This window comes from Anolis sagrei, chromosome 1 (assembly GCF_037176765.1).
Source record: "Anolis sagrei isolate rAnoSag1 chromosome 1, rAnoSag1.mat, whole genome shotgun sequence".
NCBI classification, from domain to species: domain Eukaryota; kingdom Metazoa; phylum Chordata; class Lepidosauria; order Squamata; family Dactyloidae; genus Anolis; species Anolis sagrei.
In genome coordinates, this window is record NC_090021.1 from 268,700,258 (window position 1) to 268,717,103 (window position 16,846).

The 16,846-nt window shown below is 36.5% G+C and overlaps 1 protein-coding gene across 2 annotated transcripts in view; it reads left to right on the forward strand.

Annotated features, from left to right (window-relative positions):
• Positions 1 to 570: 570 nt before the first annotated feature.
• The window catches only part of EHF (ETS homologous factor), a 50,495-nt gene continuing 34,219 nt past the window's right edge, over positions 571 to 16,846 (forward strand). For both annotated transcript variants that reach the window (XR_009630743.2, XM_060764880.2), the window contains exon 1: positions 571 to 767. The gene's annotated coding sequence lies outside the window, so the exon portion shown is untranslated. The remainder of the gene's footprint in view (positions 768 to 16,846) is intronic.

Here is a 16,846-nt window from a genome sequence, read left to right on the forward strand (position 1 = left end):
ACTCCTTTAGTAGGTATGCCTTTTTTGGTTTGTGCCAAGTTTTTCAGTAGGTACCATAGGTATTTACACAGAAATAATACTTGGAAATGTGGCCAATTCTGTGCAGTCTTAGTTCAACAAAGGTAAATGAGTACCAGTGGAGAGGAAAGATAATCCATTGGCACAAGAGTTTTAGGTTGAACTTGCTGCCAGTGCACATCCATTCCACAAAGTTCAGTTTTATTCCTCTGCTGTTGTTGCCCCAGCTGATTTTAGCCATATAAAACAATGGGCATGTTTTTAGAGTCTGCTTCTAATTTTTGTGAGCTACCTGAAATAACCTGTCTTTAAGATGGGGAGGAGACTGGGGTGGTCTTAAAAAAACATGCACAGAAAACCAATCCCTTATCCATTTACAGGGCTCTTTTTCTTTTGTTCTTAGGACATGAGTGTAACCTGGTTAGACTTGTTTTGTTTGTACGTGAAGGTGTGAGTTGGCTGGCTGTATGCAAATGTTTGTAATCCTTACGGAGTTTTTTTAAAGTTTAATTTTAGAAGCTCCAATCAGAAAAACAGGAAGTGACCTAAGGAATTCCACAATTGGCCAGCTAAACATTTTTTTAAAAAAATGTTTGAAAATTAATATCATATCCATTTATCTCCAGTGCTCCGAGGTTTTTGAAGTGATAGTCTGCCACCTATGTTTACCTAACATCTGACATAGCCTGATCAGTCGTTTCACTGTTGCAGCTCAAGGATTTTCCCAACAGACCCAGAAGCTAAATGAGGTAAGGGCTTTCAACTTGGCGTGCTGTTCGCTTCACTTTAAAGGAGTGCTTCTGTTTCCTCTGTCCCTTTATTCAAATGATGCAACATGTAGTTCCACAAGTAATTATTAGACTAAGACATGACATTTTTGATCATAGGCTGTCGGGAAAGGTTCAGTAAAATAATTCTGTACACCAGCAGCAAAAACTGCATTGAAGGCAATAACTATAAACACTCCTTACCTGTGTTCAGGACTGCAGCCACTGATTTGCCAGACATCATTTGTTTCAAGATGTCTTTGTATGTGTGCTTTCAAAACCCTTTCAGCCCTTCGGATGAAATAATATCTGCTCTCTTTCTTTACAAAAGTTGCTATCTTACTGCAGAGCCCAAATATCACAAGTTTACTATGGTATGGGGAAAATTTTCAAACAGTCAGGGTTGTTTTTCCCACACATATGGTAATTCTGTTATGGGGCTCCCACTTTTGAATATATTTTAATTCTGTCTCAAGCAACTCCTTTTTCCTTGTGCCATTCAGTTTATATTGAATAGCTCGAGTGTGTTCATTTCAAGTAATATTTGTGGATAAACAATGAAATAATGGCATTGTGGTGTTGAAAACAATATTGGTATTGATTATTGTCAAATGCATCAATTGTTTTCTGGTTGTAGGAATTGTGAAGCCCTTTCCAAATTCCTAACATACCTACTGGTCACTTCCAAGACTGTTCTTCAGAGTTCATTGCTGTTCCCTGTTTGTCACCACATTTCAGGGATCTTATTATCTGCATATTGTCTCTAGGATTCTCACATTGGGTTGATTTTGAATATGAAGTACACAAGTGACCTGTTTCACTTTATAGCTCATTTCCTAAGAAAAATATGTTTTTTTTACTAATAGCCACCTTCTACACTGCCATATCATCCAGTTCAAATCAGATTATCTGGATTTGATATGGCAGTGTAGAAGGAGCTACAGTCATTCTTTCAAGTTTGCAATTGTACCATAATTGGATGAGTTTCTGAACTTTGGAAATGAACTTAAAACAGAGTTAGAGGCTTTGGATTATCTCTCTGTACTTCTATCTATATTTGTGTTCTCATTTTATTGGTTTTTATAGATGTTTAGTTCAAATACATTAGTGATAGTGAAATCTGCAGTATTTAAAAAAAACCCTGCATTTTCTATATTTCCATGCCATGTGGCAAACTCCACAAATTAAGCTGCACATCCAGTATAACGAATTGACACCGAAACTTGTTCAACAACGACTATTTTTAAATGTGCAGTTTTATTCTTACTGTTATGCTTGAGTTATCTAGAGTACACTGAAAATACTGAAGATAACCTCTGTGTGTATAATTTATGTATATATGGCAGGATAGTATTTTAAGGTAGGCCATTCATTTTAGGTTTAATATTAACCACAGGTGCCAGCCAGATCATTTATATTGATAGTTAAAATAGCCTTGTATCAAAGGACATAATGAAAGGAATATATATTCTTGCCGTGGAAAAAAAAATCAGAATAGTAAAATGGCTTTGGCTATAATAATCAGTTTGATGGTGATGTATTTTTTAATTACAAAGAAACAATTTGTGCAGATATAGAAGAATGAACATTTTAAAAAAAGGTTGTAGGAAATCCTTTTAATTTTTTGTCTATATACCATCTAATTTTAATTATCATATATAATTATGGGCATAATCCTATATCCTGGAAGTAAGCCATATGGAATAATTTCTGAATAAATGCAACAGGATTATGGAGCAAATTTAAGAATATATCAAAACAACTTGCTAATTTTTTTTTACTTTGCATCATCGAACTCATAAAGACATCTACTAGATTACTACTACTACTACTACTACTACTACTACGTTTATCTTCCCCTTTCACTTCCCTCTTTCCCTGTCGCATAATGGCATGCTCATTTTTCATTTTGCTTCACATTTTTACTAAGAATTACCTATGATAGTCCAGAAGTTTAATGGTTCAAATAGATGCATGCTCGCTCTCTCTCTCTCTCTCTCTCTCTCTCTCTCTGATAGTGGGCTTGTACTAGTATGCCAAATGAATCAATTAGGGGCAAAAGATGGCTGATGATGAAGAAAAGGTGGAGAAATGAAAGGAACCTCTAATGAGGAAACAGAAGTAATGCTTAGAAATCATGTATTTAGCACTTTGAAGCACAGTTCTAAAACTAAGCAATTATCCTATACCAGAATCTTATGGATTTTTTTAGTACTGTATACTGGGTAAATTATTTTATGAATGCATTTATGAGTTCTAAATTATCCCTGGCTCAAGGAATATATCAAAACTTTTTTTAGTAGTTTCCTTTCCTTGTACATAACCACATATAAATCTTTATTGTGCTATGTTTGAATTAGAACTAGAAAGGCCATTCTACTATTATACCATTCTCCACTACAATCTATCAGAGGGGTTTTTTTAAAAATGGGAATTGCTTCCCTATATTGTGACTGCAAGCTATAGGGTAGTGCCTGAATATTATAACCTTGTGAAAGAAGTTGATGGTGCTGGTTTATTACACCAAACGGCTGAACTGCACAAGGGCTAAATTGTAATGAAAAACCTACATAGTTCTCTAGTTTCATGCAATTTTCTAGTATTTTGATCGTCTTTTTAAATAAAATCATCTGGATTCAAACTTCAGAAAAAGAGATCTCACCTAAAAATTAGGAAGAACATCTTGGTGTTGAACAACCCATCTTAAGCCCTTTCTACACTGCCATATAAAATCCAGATGATCTGCTTTGAACTGGGTTATATGGCAGTGCAGACAGATATAATCCAGTTCAAAGCAGATCATCTGGATTTTATGCTTTGATATTCTGGATTATATGGCAGTGTAGAAGGAGCCTTAGAGAGTGATGGAGATGTCTTCTTTTAGGGTTGGAGGCTGGATGGAGTGTCTTGATTGTGTATTTCTGTGTGTCGGGCAGTTGGAACTAGATAGCCCTGATGGTCTCTTTCAAGTTTATTATTCTAAATGTCATCTTATCAATTGCTTTAGTTTGTGGATCTAATTTTCTCTTACCATTCATGTCCCTTAGTGAGAAAAAATGCGTTTCCACACTGAAATACAACATCTTACTCGTGAGATCACAGTGGAGTACCCCTTGAGTAAATAGGGACATCCTGAATTAAATAGGTTTAGATGGAAATTAAGGAAGCAAATACCACTGAATTCAAGGATTTCCCCCCTCCCCCTTTTTTGAACAATTTTACAATCACGCTCAAAAGGTGCATTCAGTGATAGAAGCTTATCGAAACAATATGTTTTAATTATATATAGCTAGATACAGGTTTTCAGTGGTGAGTCCTAATAATGAGTGATCCCTTGTATAATTTTTCCTAGTTATGGTCATTTAAGAGTAAGATTAATATGAATTTGCCTTCACTATCTGGAAGACAGGAACGTCACATTAAACACCAAATGTAGTTTACACACAAATCACCATTATTGTAAAAACGATTGTATCTTTAATTCCCAGAACCTTGTCAGTTTGTTCAGTCAGCCTTTAGAGGTATAAAGTAAATAACATTAAGCAAATTAGATCTCCAGGCAAGTTGACATCATACAGTAAATGTCAACAACACTAATAATAACTTCCCTGCTAAAGATAATTCTTTACAAATGAAAGCTCGCTGCTTAAATGGACACAGCCTCCTTGAAGGAATATTCCTTAATTATCCTTATACCCTATCTGAATGCATTTGCTTGACTGTATACATTGTTTAGAAAATGTCAGAGGTTCAGCAAGCTTTGTTTAGTCCCCCCCCCCCCCCCCGTTTGTGCCATTCCCTCTGGTCCCAGTATTAATGAAAGTGACATAATTCATTCTTTTTGCAAACCTGTCTCTCTTGACCGCACCAATGAAATGAGAATAGTCACCAGGCCAGAAAGAGTTGTTATAGGTACTTTTTTTTATTTCTGGATGAGGTTTGTGTTTTTCCTCTTTGGCATTCCTCATGAAAAGGGTGGCACATGAAGACCCGAGGTGCCCCGGCAAATGACTCAAGGGAAGACAGCTACCATGTTTACATTTCAGCCATGGTAAAACCTGTAATTGTAGAGTGCCTTTGGAGATTGAAAAAGACATTTTCATTTGGACTGGATAGCTGAGATCTCATTTATCTACTACATTATGCTGTGAGCAAAATAAATATAATTAAAGGTGTAATCCTCTGTAAATTGGACATACTTACCACTTCAATCCACTTGGCAACCCTTATTTATCATGTCACTTCAGACCAATTTAGAAAAGGGTTTCTATTTCTCAGAATTTCTCATCATCCAAATGTTTGTGCTAACTGAGAAAAAGCATTTGAACAGAAAATCTAAAAATCAGAAATAATTCAATTACCATCAATAAATATGTAAGCCATTCATATTGGGTGAGAATGCATCTTCTACTTAAGTAGTTAATGTAGAATAAGGAAGTAGTTCAGCACAGGCAAATAAAATAATAAAGATTGTTTTGTTTTAAAAAATAAACTGAATGCAAGTAGTGAAACCTGAACTATTGCAATTGGGATTGCAGCTGTACTATTGTATATACTATAGTGTTATTGTTGTGAAGATGTCATTCCTTAATTAAACATCTGACTTTGCTCAGAATACAGCATATTTGAATCCCACTTATGGGGAAAAAGTGGCATAAAATGAATAAATAGTAATAATAATAATAATAATAATAATAATAATTGCATATCTCCTTGTCCCTTGTAAAAAACAGGAAGTAATTTATTGAAGACACATCAAGAATTATTGAAAAAAAACATTTTGTTTTATTCTTTCCAATGTTATACTCAATTAAAATAACCAATTTGAAGGAAGATGATATAGGAAGACTTGATTCATACCAGGAACTGATAGAAAAATATTGTGAGATAAACCAAACATATGGATCTTCAAAACAAATTTGGAAAGAAAAGGAACAACATCTGTAACCTTTTGATCTTTTAAGTGAGTTTTGATGTACCCAAACCTGTTAATAAATGGAAGAATTAAATATTTCTTACACCACATCACTGTATCAAATAGAGCAACTGGGATACCATTTGTTTTCTTATTTGGAGTACTTTAAATGTGACTACACAAAGAGTACAATACAGTGGACTCTTAATATTTGCTGGGGTTTGGTTCCAGGATCAGTTATGAATGTTCAAGTCTCATTATATACAATGGCATAGTAATATGCTGTTCCTTCAAAACAAAACAAAACACACACACACCAACAAAACGGCACAAAAAGGGAGGGGGTTGGATATTTGTGGGGAATATTTCCATGTCATATATGGTGCAATCCATCGATATAGAAAGCCAACTGTATGCTTTCTGGAGATCAATGTACTTCTCCTCTCTGCTGGCAACAGATCTATAAAAGTACAATGAATCCTTCCTGTATAATGAATCCAATAGGAGAGATACATGAAATGATGCAGGATTTCAGTGTGTTTGATATTGTTTGCAGAAGACGAATCAGCAATAAGGGGACTACTTCTCATAGTTACCAACAAGACCTACATTTATAATCCCATATGTAAATCCTTTTCATTTGAATGGGTTTACTCAATTTAGATTTTGTTCTCTATGTCTATCATTAACATCACTAATAGCGATGTGAACAGCTTCTTATATGTGATTGAGACAATATTTTAGACATGGTAAGCACTGTATACAAATTAATAACATACCAACAAAAACAACATTAATATACTGCCCAATAACCAGACGTCTTTACTCACTTTCAAAACAGAGAGAAAACCATAAATTAATATATTAGATCATAAGATCGTTTTGTTGTTGTGTGCCTTCAAAACATTTCTGACTTGTGGCAACCCAAGGTGAATCTCTTCTATGAGGATAAACATGTGTGACTTGTCCAAGGACATCCAGTATCCTAGAAGAAGTCAATATTGAAAAAAAAGCCCTGTGATATGTTCACCATAAGGTCCCCATAGGTCAGAAAAGACTTGAAAGCTCACAACAGTAACAGCAGTTTGGGGTTATCTCCATGTCGACCTCTCTGTTGCAAATGAATACTCTTAGAGATCTTTCCATTTCTTATAGAATCATAGAGTTGGAAAAGACCTCATGGACCATCCAGTCCAACCTCCTGCCAAGAAGCAGGAAAATCACATTCAAAGCACCCCCGACAAATGATCATCCAGTCTCTGTTTAAAAGCCTTCAAAGAAGAAGCCTTCATTTCTTCTCTTTCTCCAGTTCAATTTTCTTACATTAAATCCTAAGTTTGTTTCTTTAGCCATTGATGCCTCTGTCCTTTAACCAAAATTGACACGTACACACACACTAATACTCACATACATTTGCAATCTAATTTCTCTGTAGCTGAGATGCATGAATACATATGTTAGAGGTTAATGAGGTGCATCAAATCTAGGCAACATGACTCACTTGTGCATCCTGTCCTTACATATTTCATAAAGATTTGCATTGATGATCTCGCTTGTCTGTTGAAATAGTACATCACAGGGCCATTCAGTGAGATGGATGAGCAGTGCTCTATAGCATGAACCCCATGTCGATGGGAATGGTATTGGCAGTATCACGCATGTCTGACAAAATATGTCATCTTTAAGTATTTTCCAGGTCCCCCAACATGACTTTGTGGTATTCTTGTGACAAAAACCCTTTATTTCAACAGTGTTCATTATTATCTGTGGGTTTCACATGTCCACACAAAGTCCTCCAAAGATACATGTGGTGGCTTTCTTTGCACAACATAAAAAAATCACCAAAAGTACAGGTATAATGATATAGAGTATTTCTTCTGAGAATGAAATCTCTCTTACAGAGAATGAAATCTCCTTCTTCTCTTCTTCATATCAGTGCATACCAGCTTGTGTGATAACTAAAACAGGAGCATTACCGTTTTTATGTTATAAGAAGTACCATAACATGTGAAATCTCCCATGACTAGATAGGAAGGTCAGGATCCAGAATTATAGAATATAAGCTGTTTCATATACTCAAGAAGGATATAGGTTGTATTTCTCAAATAGCACATTCCTATCTCATTGGCAGGTCATTTTGAAAATGGAAGGGATTTTGCAAATAGTTGGTAATGTGACATAGAACCTGCTTTTCAAAGGAGGGCAAAGGGGTGGGAACATGACACTGCCATTAGATTGTCGGGTGAGAAACAAGACAGCACACTCTTACCTGTAATAGTTTTGTAGTAAAGAAATTCAGCAAAGAAATTATCTATTCTGCACAATCACTGAAGGTACAGAAGCCTTGTTATTACCTGGCAAGCTACATTGCCATGATCAGGAGTGTATCTTGGATCCTTCCCCAAATTGCACAGAAGCTGAAAGTATTAGTTTCATTAGAGACCAAGGCCAGAATCCAGAAACCTGCAGATAGAACTGCAGGAAGATAATTCCTCTCCCATAGGATGACATGAAGGCTTTTAGGAGGAAAGATCATCAATGCAAATCTTTATAAACATCCAAAAGTGTGATATTGGATGTAGATCAATATCATCAACACAAATAAAAACTGTAAATGAGTCAAAGGGGTGGGGGGGGGGGGTGGGGAATGCTGGAGCTATTAAGTCAATTCTAGCCAAGACTGCATGGCCTCAAATTCACCTAATGAAACATGAATTTAACACGCAACAAATCCAGGCCATTGGCTCTCTCTTTAGGGAGATGATTGCACGCAAACCACTAAATATCAGAAGTAAAGCATACACTCACCCCTATTACAGAGACAATTTACATTTAGAATTGAAATATGTTATTAAGAGATGAGACACTCTTTATAATGAACTAAAGAAAATAAACAACATTATCATTTGAGTACTCTTCCAGTTTGAATGTTTTATCTTTACGGTAGTAGTGATGAGCACAGGGCAAAAGATATAGAGTATTAAATGTAATATTATAAAATACAGAAATGAGAAGAAAAGTGTAATACAAGCTGCTTAGTTGCATAGAATCATAGAATCATAAAGTTGGAAGAGGTAGCAGATGACAGATGGCCACCCAGTCTCTGTTTAAAAGCTTCCAAGGAAGGAACTTCCACCACACTCCAAGGCAGAGAGTTCCACTGATGAACAGCTCTTATCATCAGGAAGTTCTTCCTAAAGTTCAGGTGCAATCTCCTTTCCTGTAATTTGAACTCATTGATCTGAGTTTCCAGGGCAGCAGAAAACAAGCCTGCTCCTTCTTCCTTATGACATCCTTTCACATATTTATATATGGCTGTCATATCTTCTCTTAACCTTCTCTTCTGCAGGAAAAACATGCACAGCTCTTTAAGATTCTCCTCATAGGGCATGGTCTCCAGACCTTTGATCATTTTAGTTGCCAGGAGGCCCCGGTGGCACAATGGGTTAAACCCTAGTGCCAGCAGGACTGAAGACCGACAGGTCGGAGGTTCGAATCCTGGGACAGCACAGATGAGCACCCTCTGTCAGCTCTAGCTCTCCATGCAGGGACATGAGAGAAGTCTCCCACAAGGATAGTAGAGCATCAAAACATCCGGGCATCCCCTGGACAACATCCTTGCAGATGGACAATTCTCTCACACCAGAAGCGAATTGCAGTTTCTCAAGTCACTCCTGATATGAAAACAAATTGTCACCCTCCTCTGGACACCTTCCTGCTTGTCAATATCTCTTTTAAATGGCGGTGACCAGAATTGTATACAGTATGGGATGTAATTAAGGTGTGGACTATCATGGTCAGATCCGGCATGTCAAGATACAGGCTCAGCTGGCTCACAAGTTTTAATTGTGCAAAGGCACTCCTGGCCACTGGAGACACCTGAGGCTCCAGGGTCAGTGATGAGTCCAGGATCACCCCCAAGGTGTGTATCTGTGTCTTCAGGGGGAGTGTAGGCCCATCCAGCACAGGTTATATCCTTATACCCTGGTCTGCCTTCCAACTGACCAGGAGCACTTCTGTCTTGTTAAGATTTAATTTCACTGTATTAGCCCTCATACAGTCCATTACTGATGTCAGGCACTGGTTCAGGACCAGGACAGCATCCTTGACATTTGGTGGGGAAAAAAACTCATTACAAGTGAGTAAGCCATTTCTCAGAAGGCAAGGCAACAGACTGAAGGATCAGGATAATGTTTAATATCTCTCTTGGAAGAATTCTACCCAACAGAGAACAAAGGAATCTTTGTTGACTATGATTGTTGTACAGATGCTGAGAACTAACTGCATAACTCTCTCAATTCTGACTTTCATTTCTCTATGTTCTTGTTACCAGGGGAAAACAGAACAAGGCTCCTGTGCCTTTAATCGTTATACACAAGCAGAAATTTCAGCAGTAATTTCAGTGTTTCTTGACCTGAAATTCCACCTGCTGAAACTACCTGTTCTGCAGAAGTAACAGAGCTCTTTCCTGTTTTTTATCTGGCAACCCTAGTTCCTGGAGAGATGTAACTTTACATAAAATTTAGGATTTTTTGCTATTATGCTCTTGCATTTTCATCAGTCAAAAAACAGCTTTCTCATGCAATTGTCTTTAAGAAAATGAATTTTTTACAAGACAATATAATTACCTTCTCATGTCATGTAAAGTCCATAAAATTGAGTGAAATGTTATGCTTAAATGATCCTGGGGACCCAACATAATTATCTCCATTTTAAAAAAACTAGTTATGACTAGAACATATACTTACTTATTACAGAGAGTCCCCAAGTTATGAACAAGATAGGTTCTGTAGATTTGTTCTTTTGGCAGAAAAAATGAGATGCAAAGATACAGAATGGGGGACGCCTGGCTCGAGAGCAGTACGTGTGAAAAAGATCTTGGAGTCCTCGTGGACAACAAGTTAAACATGAGCCAACAATGTGATGTGGCGGCAAAAAAAGCCAATGGGATTTTGGCCTGCATCAATAGGAGCATAGTGTCTAGATCTAAGGAAGTAATGCTACCCCTCTATTCTGCTTTGGTTAGACCACATCTGGAATATTGTGTCCAATTCTGGGCACCACAATTCAAGAGAGATATTGACAAGCTGGAAAGTGTCCAGAGGAGGGCGACTAAAATGATCAAGGGTCTGGAGAACAAGCCCTATGAGGAGCGGCTTAGGGAACTGGGCATGTTTAGCCTGAAGAAGAGAAGGCTGAGAGGAGATATGATAGCCATGTATAAATATGTGAGAGGAAGCCACAGGGAGGAGGGAGCTAGCTTGTTTTCTGCTTCCTTGGAGACTAGGACACGGAACAATGGCTTCAAACTACAAGAAAGGAGATTCCATCTGAACATTAGGAAGAACTTCCTGACTGTGAGAGCCGTTCAGCAGTGGAACTCTCTGCCCCGGAGTGTGGTGGAGGCTCCTTCCTTGGAAGCTTTTAAACAGAGGCTGGATGGCCATCTGTCAGGGGTGATTTGAATGCAATATTCCTGCTTCTTGGCAGGGGGTTGGACTGGATGGCCCATGAGGTCTCTTCCAACTCTTTGATTCTATGATTCTATGATTCTATGATTCTTAAGGTGAATGTGCTTGTATGTTGGAACAGATATATTTTATAAGTGTGTGCGTTTGGGATAGTATAGGGAAGGGTTAACACTCCTGTGGTATTTGTTTTGCTGTCTGTCCCTCCGTTCAGAAGATTTCACCTCACTTTATGTCCCTGTGATAACTGTATTTTGAAAAAAAAATGCTTGTTTTGGGAACAACAATCGGTGAGAAAGCTTCAGTGGAGACATCTTTTCCCCATTATTACTCTTTCCAGAGTGAGTTTCTCTTCCTAGGGGTAGATTTCACTCATTTCCTGTCGTCTCCCCCATTCTTAACTATGAGTCATTTGTAAGTCAGATGTTTGTAACTCAGGGAATGCCTGTATTACAAAACTGTATAAAACTATCCGTATACGTTTGTTTTATCCTTGTTATGCAACTTTAAAAAAGAAAGAAAAGGCAATACATATAAAACAGCTGACAATATGAAGATGGGTCATAACCTGACCTGTGTTTGAGGGCAATCCTGAGATATTTTGCTTTGCCTTTCAGTTATTATTGCCTCCAACATTTTCCAGATTATATGATGCATTTACCAAGTAGTACTATTTAAAACACGTTACTCTCGCTCTCTATCCCACCCAACCACACTTAAAAATGCCTGTGTTTATCTATATCTATATGTATCTTTATGGATTGAACCTTATTAACTATGATCTTTCTTCTAAAAGGCTCCTTGTCTCCATGTGACTGCTATAAAACAAAGTGAAAGGTACATCTTAATGTTCCTCTGCAACAATAGGCATACTTTCTGCTGCAATTATGTTTACCTATAGGTTGTACACCATATTGAAAGATGGGATATAGATGAATAAACAAATGCTATTGTTTTATTTTAACATGCATTCTGCATTTGATTATTTTTATGTCTGTTAAATTACCTTGAGGGGCAATTGGACCAAATTATATGACACAAAAAACTAATTTAATTTTAGACACATTACTAAATATGTTTTACAAATGCACAACTAATAAAGGTCTTAAATAAAATAATTATAATGTGTAGTAATTGTATTTGTAATTTCATGACAAAAAAACTGGGTAACAAATTTTAGCAAAGTTCAAGATAACAGAAACTCATTTGTTGTCGTGTGAGGCATTTCTTACCCTCTGTTAGTTGGTTCTACTATGAATACGTAATAAGCTTTTTAAAATATGTTTTAACAGTTTAAAATTCATATTTCAATCAATTGTTGTTTAATGTTTTTAATTTTTTATTCTATAGATTTTTTTATAGATATTTCTTTTCCTGGATTATACTGTAAGTCACTTTTGGCCTTAAAATAGAAAAAAATAGGAAAGAAATAAAATAAATAACAGGCAGCCATAAGGAGTCACAACCATACTGACAAAACAAGAAAAGAAATACCGTACATACTCGAGTATACGCTGAGTTTTTCAGCCCTTCTTTTAGGTTGAAAAAGCTTCCCTTGGCTTATACTTGAGTCAAAGTTATTTATTATTTTACATTATTATTATTATTATTATTATTATTATTATTATTATTTTACTCTATTTATGGTTACATTTATTATTTTACTCTCTTTCTTATTATTGGAAGGATACATAAGCACATTTACACTGAAGAAGGTTAGAATAATGGTTTAATCAGAGTTGGACAGTCTTATCTTAAATTACAGTTTTATGTAACTATTTAAAAACATTTAACCTACTGATGCCTCAATTAATATAATTTTATTGTCATCTATTTATATTTTGAAATTTTCCAGTAGCTGTTACATTTTCCACCCTCGGCTTATATTCAAATCAATATTTTTCCCAGTTTTTTGTGGGAAAATTAGGTGCCTCAGCTTATCTTTGTGTTGGCTTATACTCGAGTATATATGATAGTTATTCTGATTGAAGTCCCTGTATATATTTGCAAACTTATAGACACATTAGCCAGTCATCAAAATTCACCCATTCCCTTAACTCAATTCTTTGAAATGGTTGATTGTTTAAAACAGCAAAACAATAACCTTTTCTTTGTCTTTAGTTAACAACAAATCTCCATAAACAGTTTGAATCTAATGTACTTTGAACACAATTTCTTTTGTGGACTATAACTCTGAATCTTGGAGAATTCTTTTCTGGAGTTGTATCCCAAAAAACTAATTTCCCCAAGCTTTATTTGTCCTGAAGAAAATTAATTGTGTTGGCCAGTGGATTTCTATTGACACCATCCCATATTTTGTGAGTTTACTTTGCCTTGTCTTGCTTCCCTAGCTCTATTATGCAGAGAATTTGTAAAACTGCAGTTTCTTTTTGTGCCAATTCATACTCAGTTTTAAGCCCTGTTGAGTGTGTGTCTTCTAGTACAGCTTTAAGCAAGTTTTCTCAGAAGTGATGCATTTTGATTCCAGGGTGACTTATTCACATGTAAATTTTCATAGGTCTGAAGCCTTAATCATAGTAAAAAATGAAGTTCATGACAGTTTTCATTTCCTTCTGTTTGCTTTGGTCTTCCAACATCCCCTCTTCTTTCGTAAGCAACTTCAGTAACTACCATCTCTGTGTATTCCTTGCCAAAGAAAGTCCTGTTAAGTTCATGGGGCTGCCAGAAGTTGAAATAAAGGCACACATGCACATAATATGATTTAAATAGACTATGGCCTTCCCTTTGTCTTTCCCCCCAGAACATTTTATTATGAAGAATGACTATTCGGAAATCTATCAAGATTAGACAAGATACAAATATGAGTAAAATATATTCCAGTGCTTTGTGCCAGCAAGCATTTTAGGATTAATCAGTCATTGGAATGTGTAACTGTCATTTAGTATGCAAAAATTCACCAGTTTTAGTTTCTTTACAGTGGTACAAAGGTACATTGTCTCTAAAGGATTTTGTTGTTGAATTTTCTGTAGCTTGGCTGCCTGAATCCTGCCATCAGAGCAAAGATGTTCTCAGTAACATGTAGAATGAGGCCATATGAAGGATGGTAGTTAGGCAGCTCTCTCTAATCTCAAACCTACACCAACCCCTGAAACAACCATGGAAAAAGCCATGTAACATTACATAGTTATAGCACTATGATTCCCTTTTAACTGCCATGACAATATCTGATGGAATCCTGAGACCTCATCTCCACTGTCGTACTGTATAATGCAGTTTCAAAATGCAGTTTAACTGCATTGTTTAATACAGTTAAACTTCATTATAATAGTTCAATACAGTTAAACTGCATTTTGAATGCATTATATGGCAGTGTAGATGGGGCCTAAGGCCCCAGGGGTGAGGCCCCAGGGGTCTGTGGCTGAGAATTCTAAGTACCTCCTATCCAAAAATAAAAATCCCAGAATTTGAGAAGATGGAACTAAGGTTGTTAAAGTGGAACCATAACACCATAACTGTGCAGTATGAAAGGTCCCAAAGTCACAAAGAGATCATGTCAATGCCACACTACTACTATCTCCTCCTAAATATATTTATTCTGTGATGTGAAAAGAGCTTAAATGCAGGGTCGGGAATTTGTTGGATTCTCCAAATGCAAGGGCTGGCATTTTCCCATCTAACTGAGACATGCTTTCAGTGCTCTTCCACATCTTCATTCTGGTAGCGGGTCTCTGGATACTGTTGGATTCCAGTTCCCTGCAGCCTTTACCATCATACCTAATGGTAAGGAATGTTAGGAGCCCTAGTCTAACAATATATGGAGGATCTCAATGTCTGGAGAGTGTTTGCAGTCAGAACCTAACAGTCAGTCATGTTTTTTTTGTCGCATGCCTAGAGCTTTTAAAACACATAAAACATAAGTTTCAGAATATGTATGTGCTTTGTAGTTTAATTGTACATGTTGGCCACAATTTCTCAGCTATAATGAGCATCCCAAAAGTGCTGTGTTTCATCTACTTTATCTCCCCTCCCTCCATTCCAGTGTATATCTCTATTTTTAAAACAAACAAACTCTGAGTTACCACTTTTTCTAGCTTTTCTCATCCACACACGGGGCATTAAGGGAAGCTAACAACTGCAATCCAAGTGGTGCCAGTTTAGAAGCAAGTCCAATTGAATTCAGTAGAGCAACCAGAGGTAAATTATAAATCGTAATTTCACTTTCACAATTTTTCTCCCATATTCTTAGTTGTGAGGTTGTTACTTGAAGCTTCTAAAGCAAAGGACAAAGTTCAGAACAGCTTTCCCCACAACTCCTTCACAACTGAAATCCAGCTTCTAGCTACACATTGAATATACCTGAATTGGAGGTTGAGTTCTGATAAATGGAAAAATACAGTATCAAATACCATCACATCAGACTGCTCTTTCTTGTCAAATGAGGCTGTGAGTTGGCACAGCACAGTTTGCAGACAGAGGGAATGTGGTGCTGCCCATTGTTGTTGTTATTGTTTGTCTTTTAAAATAAAAGACAAAATACATTCCTATGAAAATGAGTTGGAAAAGCTCTCTTTTCAAACTAGCTTAGGTTGCAAGGTTGATCCCTTTCTCTGCTTTTGTTTTTCAAATAGTTAAGCAAATCAAGGCATGGTCTGGGCTGTTGCTGGAGTAAAGCAGCAGGTGCAAAATGAAAATAATTATTATAATTTTTTTTAAAAAAAAATAGAAAATAGCTCTGCTGCCAACTCAAATGAAAGGCAGGCTTATTAGCCTTTGGAAAGTACTCCGAAGATAACAGAAAGCCATGCCAACAACTGAATTAACAGCTTTATTTACGGTGGCTTTTACCTTGACAACCTGTTTCCAGTCTTTTGACATATAAATGCTCCATTGTATTGTTGAATCCGGTCCGATTTTAATAAGCCTCCATACAAAGCCAGATGGGGAGCTATTTTAGCAAAAGGAGGGAGGGAGTGGAGGCATCCAGGCAATCTTGATGATGGATTAAACTTTTTCTTCTTTTCTTGTTAGAGGAGGGAATAACTAACTTCACATATATGGGGCCACAACCAAAGGAAATCAACTCATTTTTTTTAAAAAAATAGATTTTATTAAAGTTTTTCAGATATAATAAAAAGAGGGGGAACAAGTATTTGGTATAGAAAAATAGGAAAATAGAAAGAAAGAGATATAGAAAAAGAATTTAGATAAGGGAATGTTTTTTGGGGGGAGGGGGTGGACGAATTTTTGAATGAAAATCAAGGCTATAAGTTAGTAATGACATTGGGATGAGTAATTTGGTTAGTTTTGCTTTCCTTCACATTTGAGTCTTCCTCTTTCATCCCCACAAACTTATTTCCATCCCATTATATTGGAATTTGTTAAGTTCTACATTTTTTAAAATGCAGTTCTTACCCTTACATAATGAAGACTGGGATCAATGCTCAAACTGGCATAAAACACCGCCAATTTGATTTCCTTCCAATACGAAAAGTAGGCAAAAGGTTAAAAAAAGTAATTATCCTTTCTTCCCATGATGGTCTTGGTCTAAATCAGAGCAGGTCATCTATTATTTACTTTCCAAGCCATTCATATCTTTGCTCATTGTGCAAATGGTTTCATGTCTTGTTTTGGCTCCAAATATCTGTTGTTGTTGTTGTTGTGTGTGTGTGTGTGCAATTGAGCTGGAGCTTAGGCCACCTAGCTGGTTTGTGGTGAGT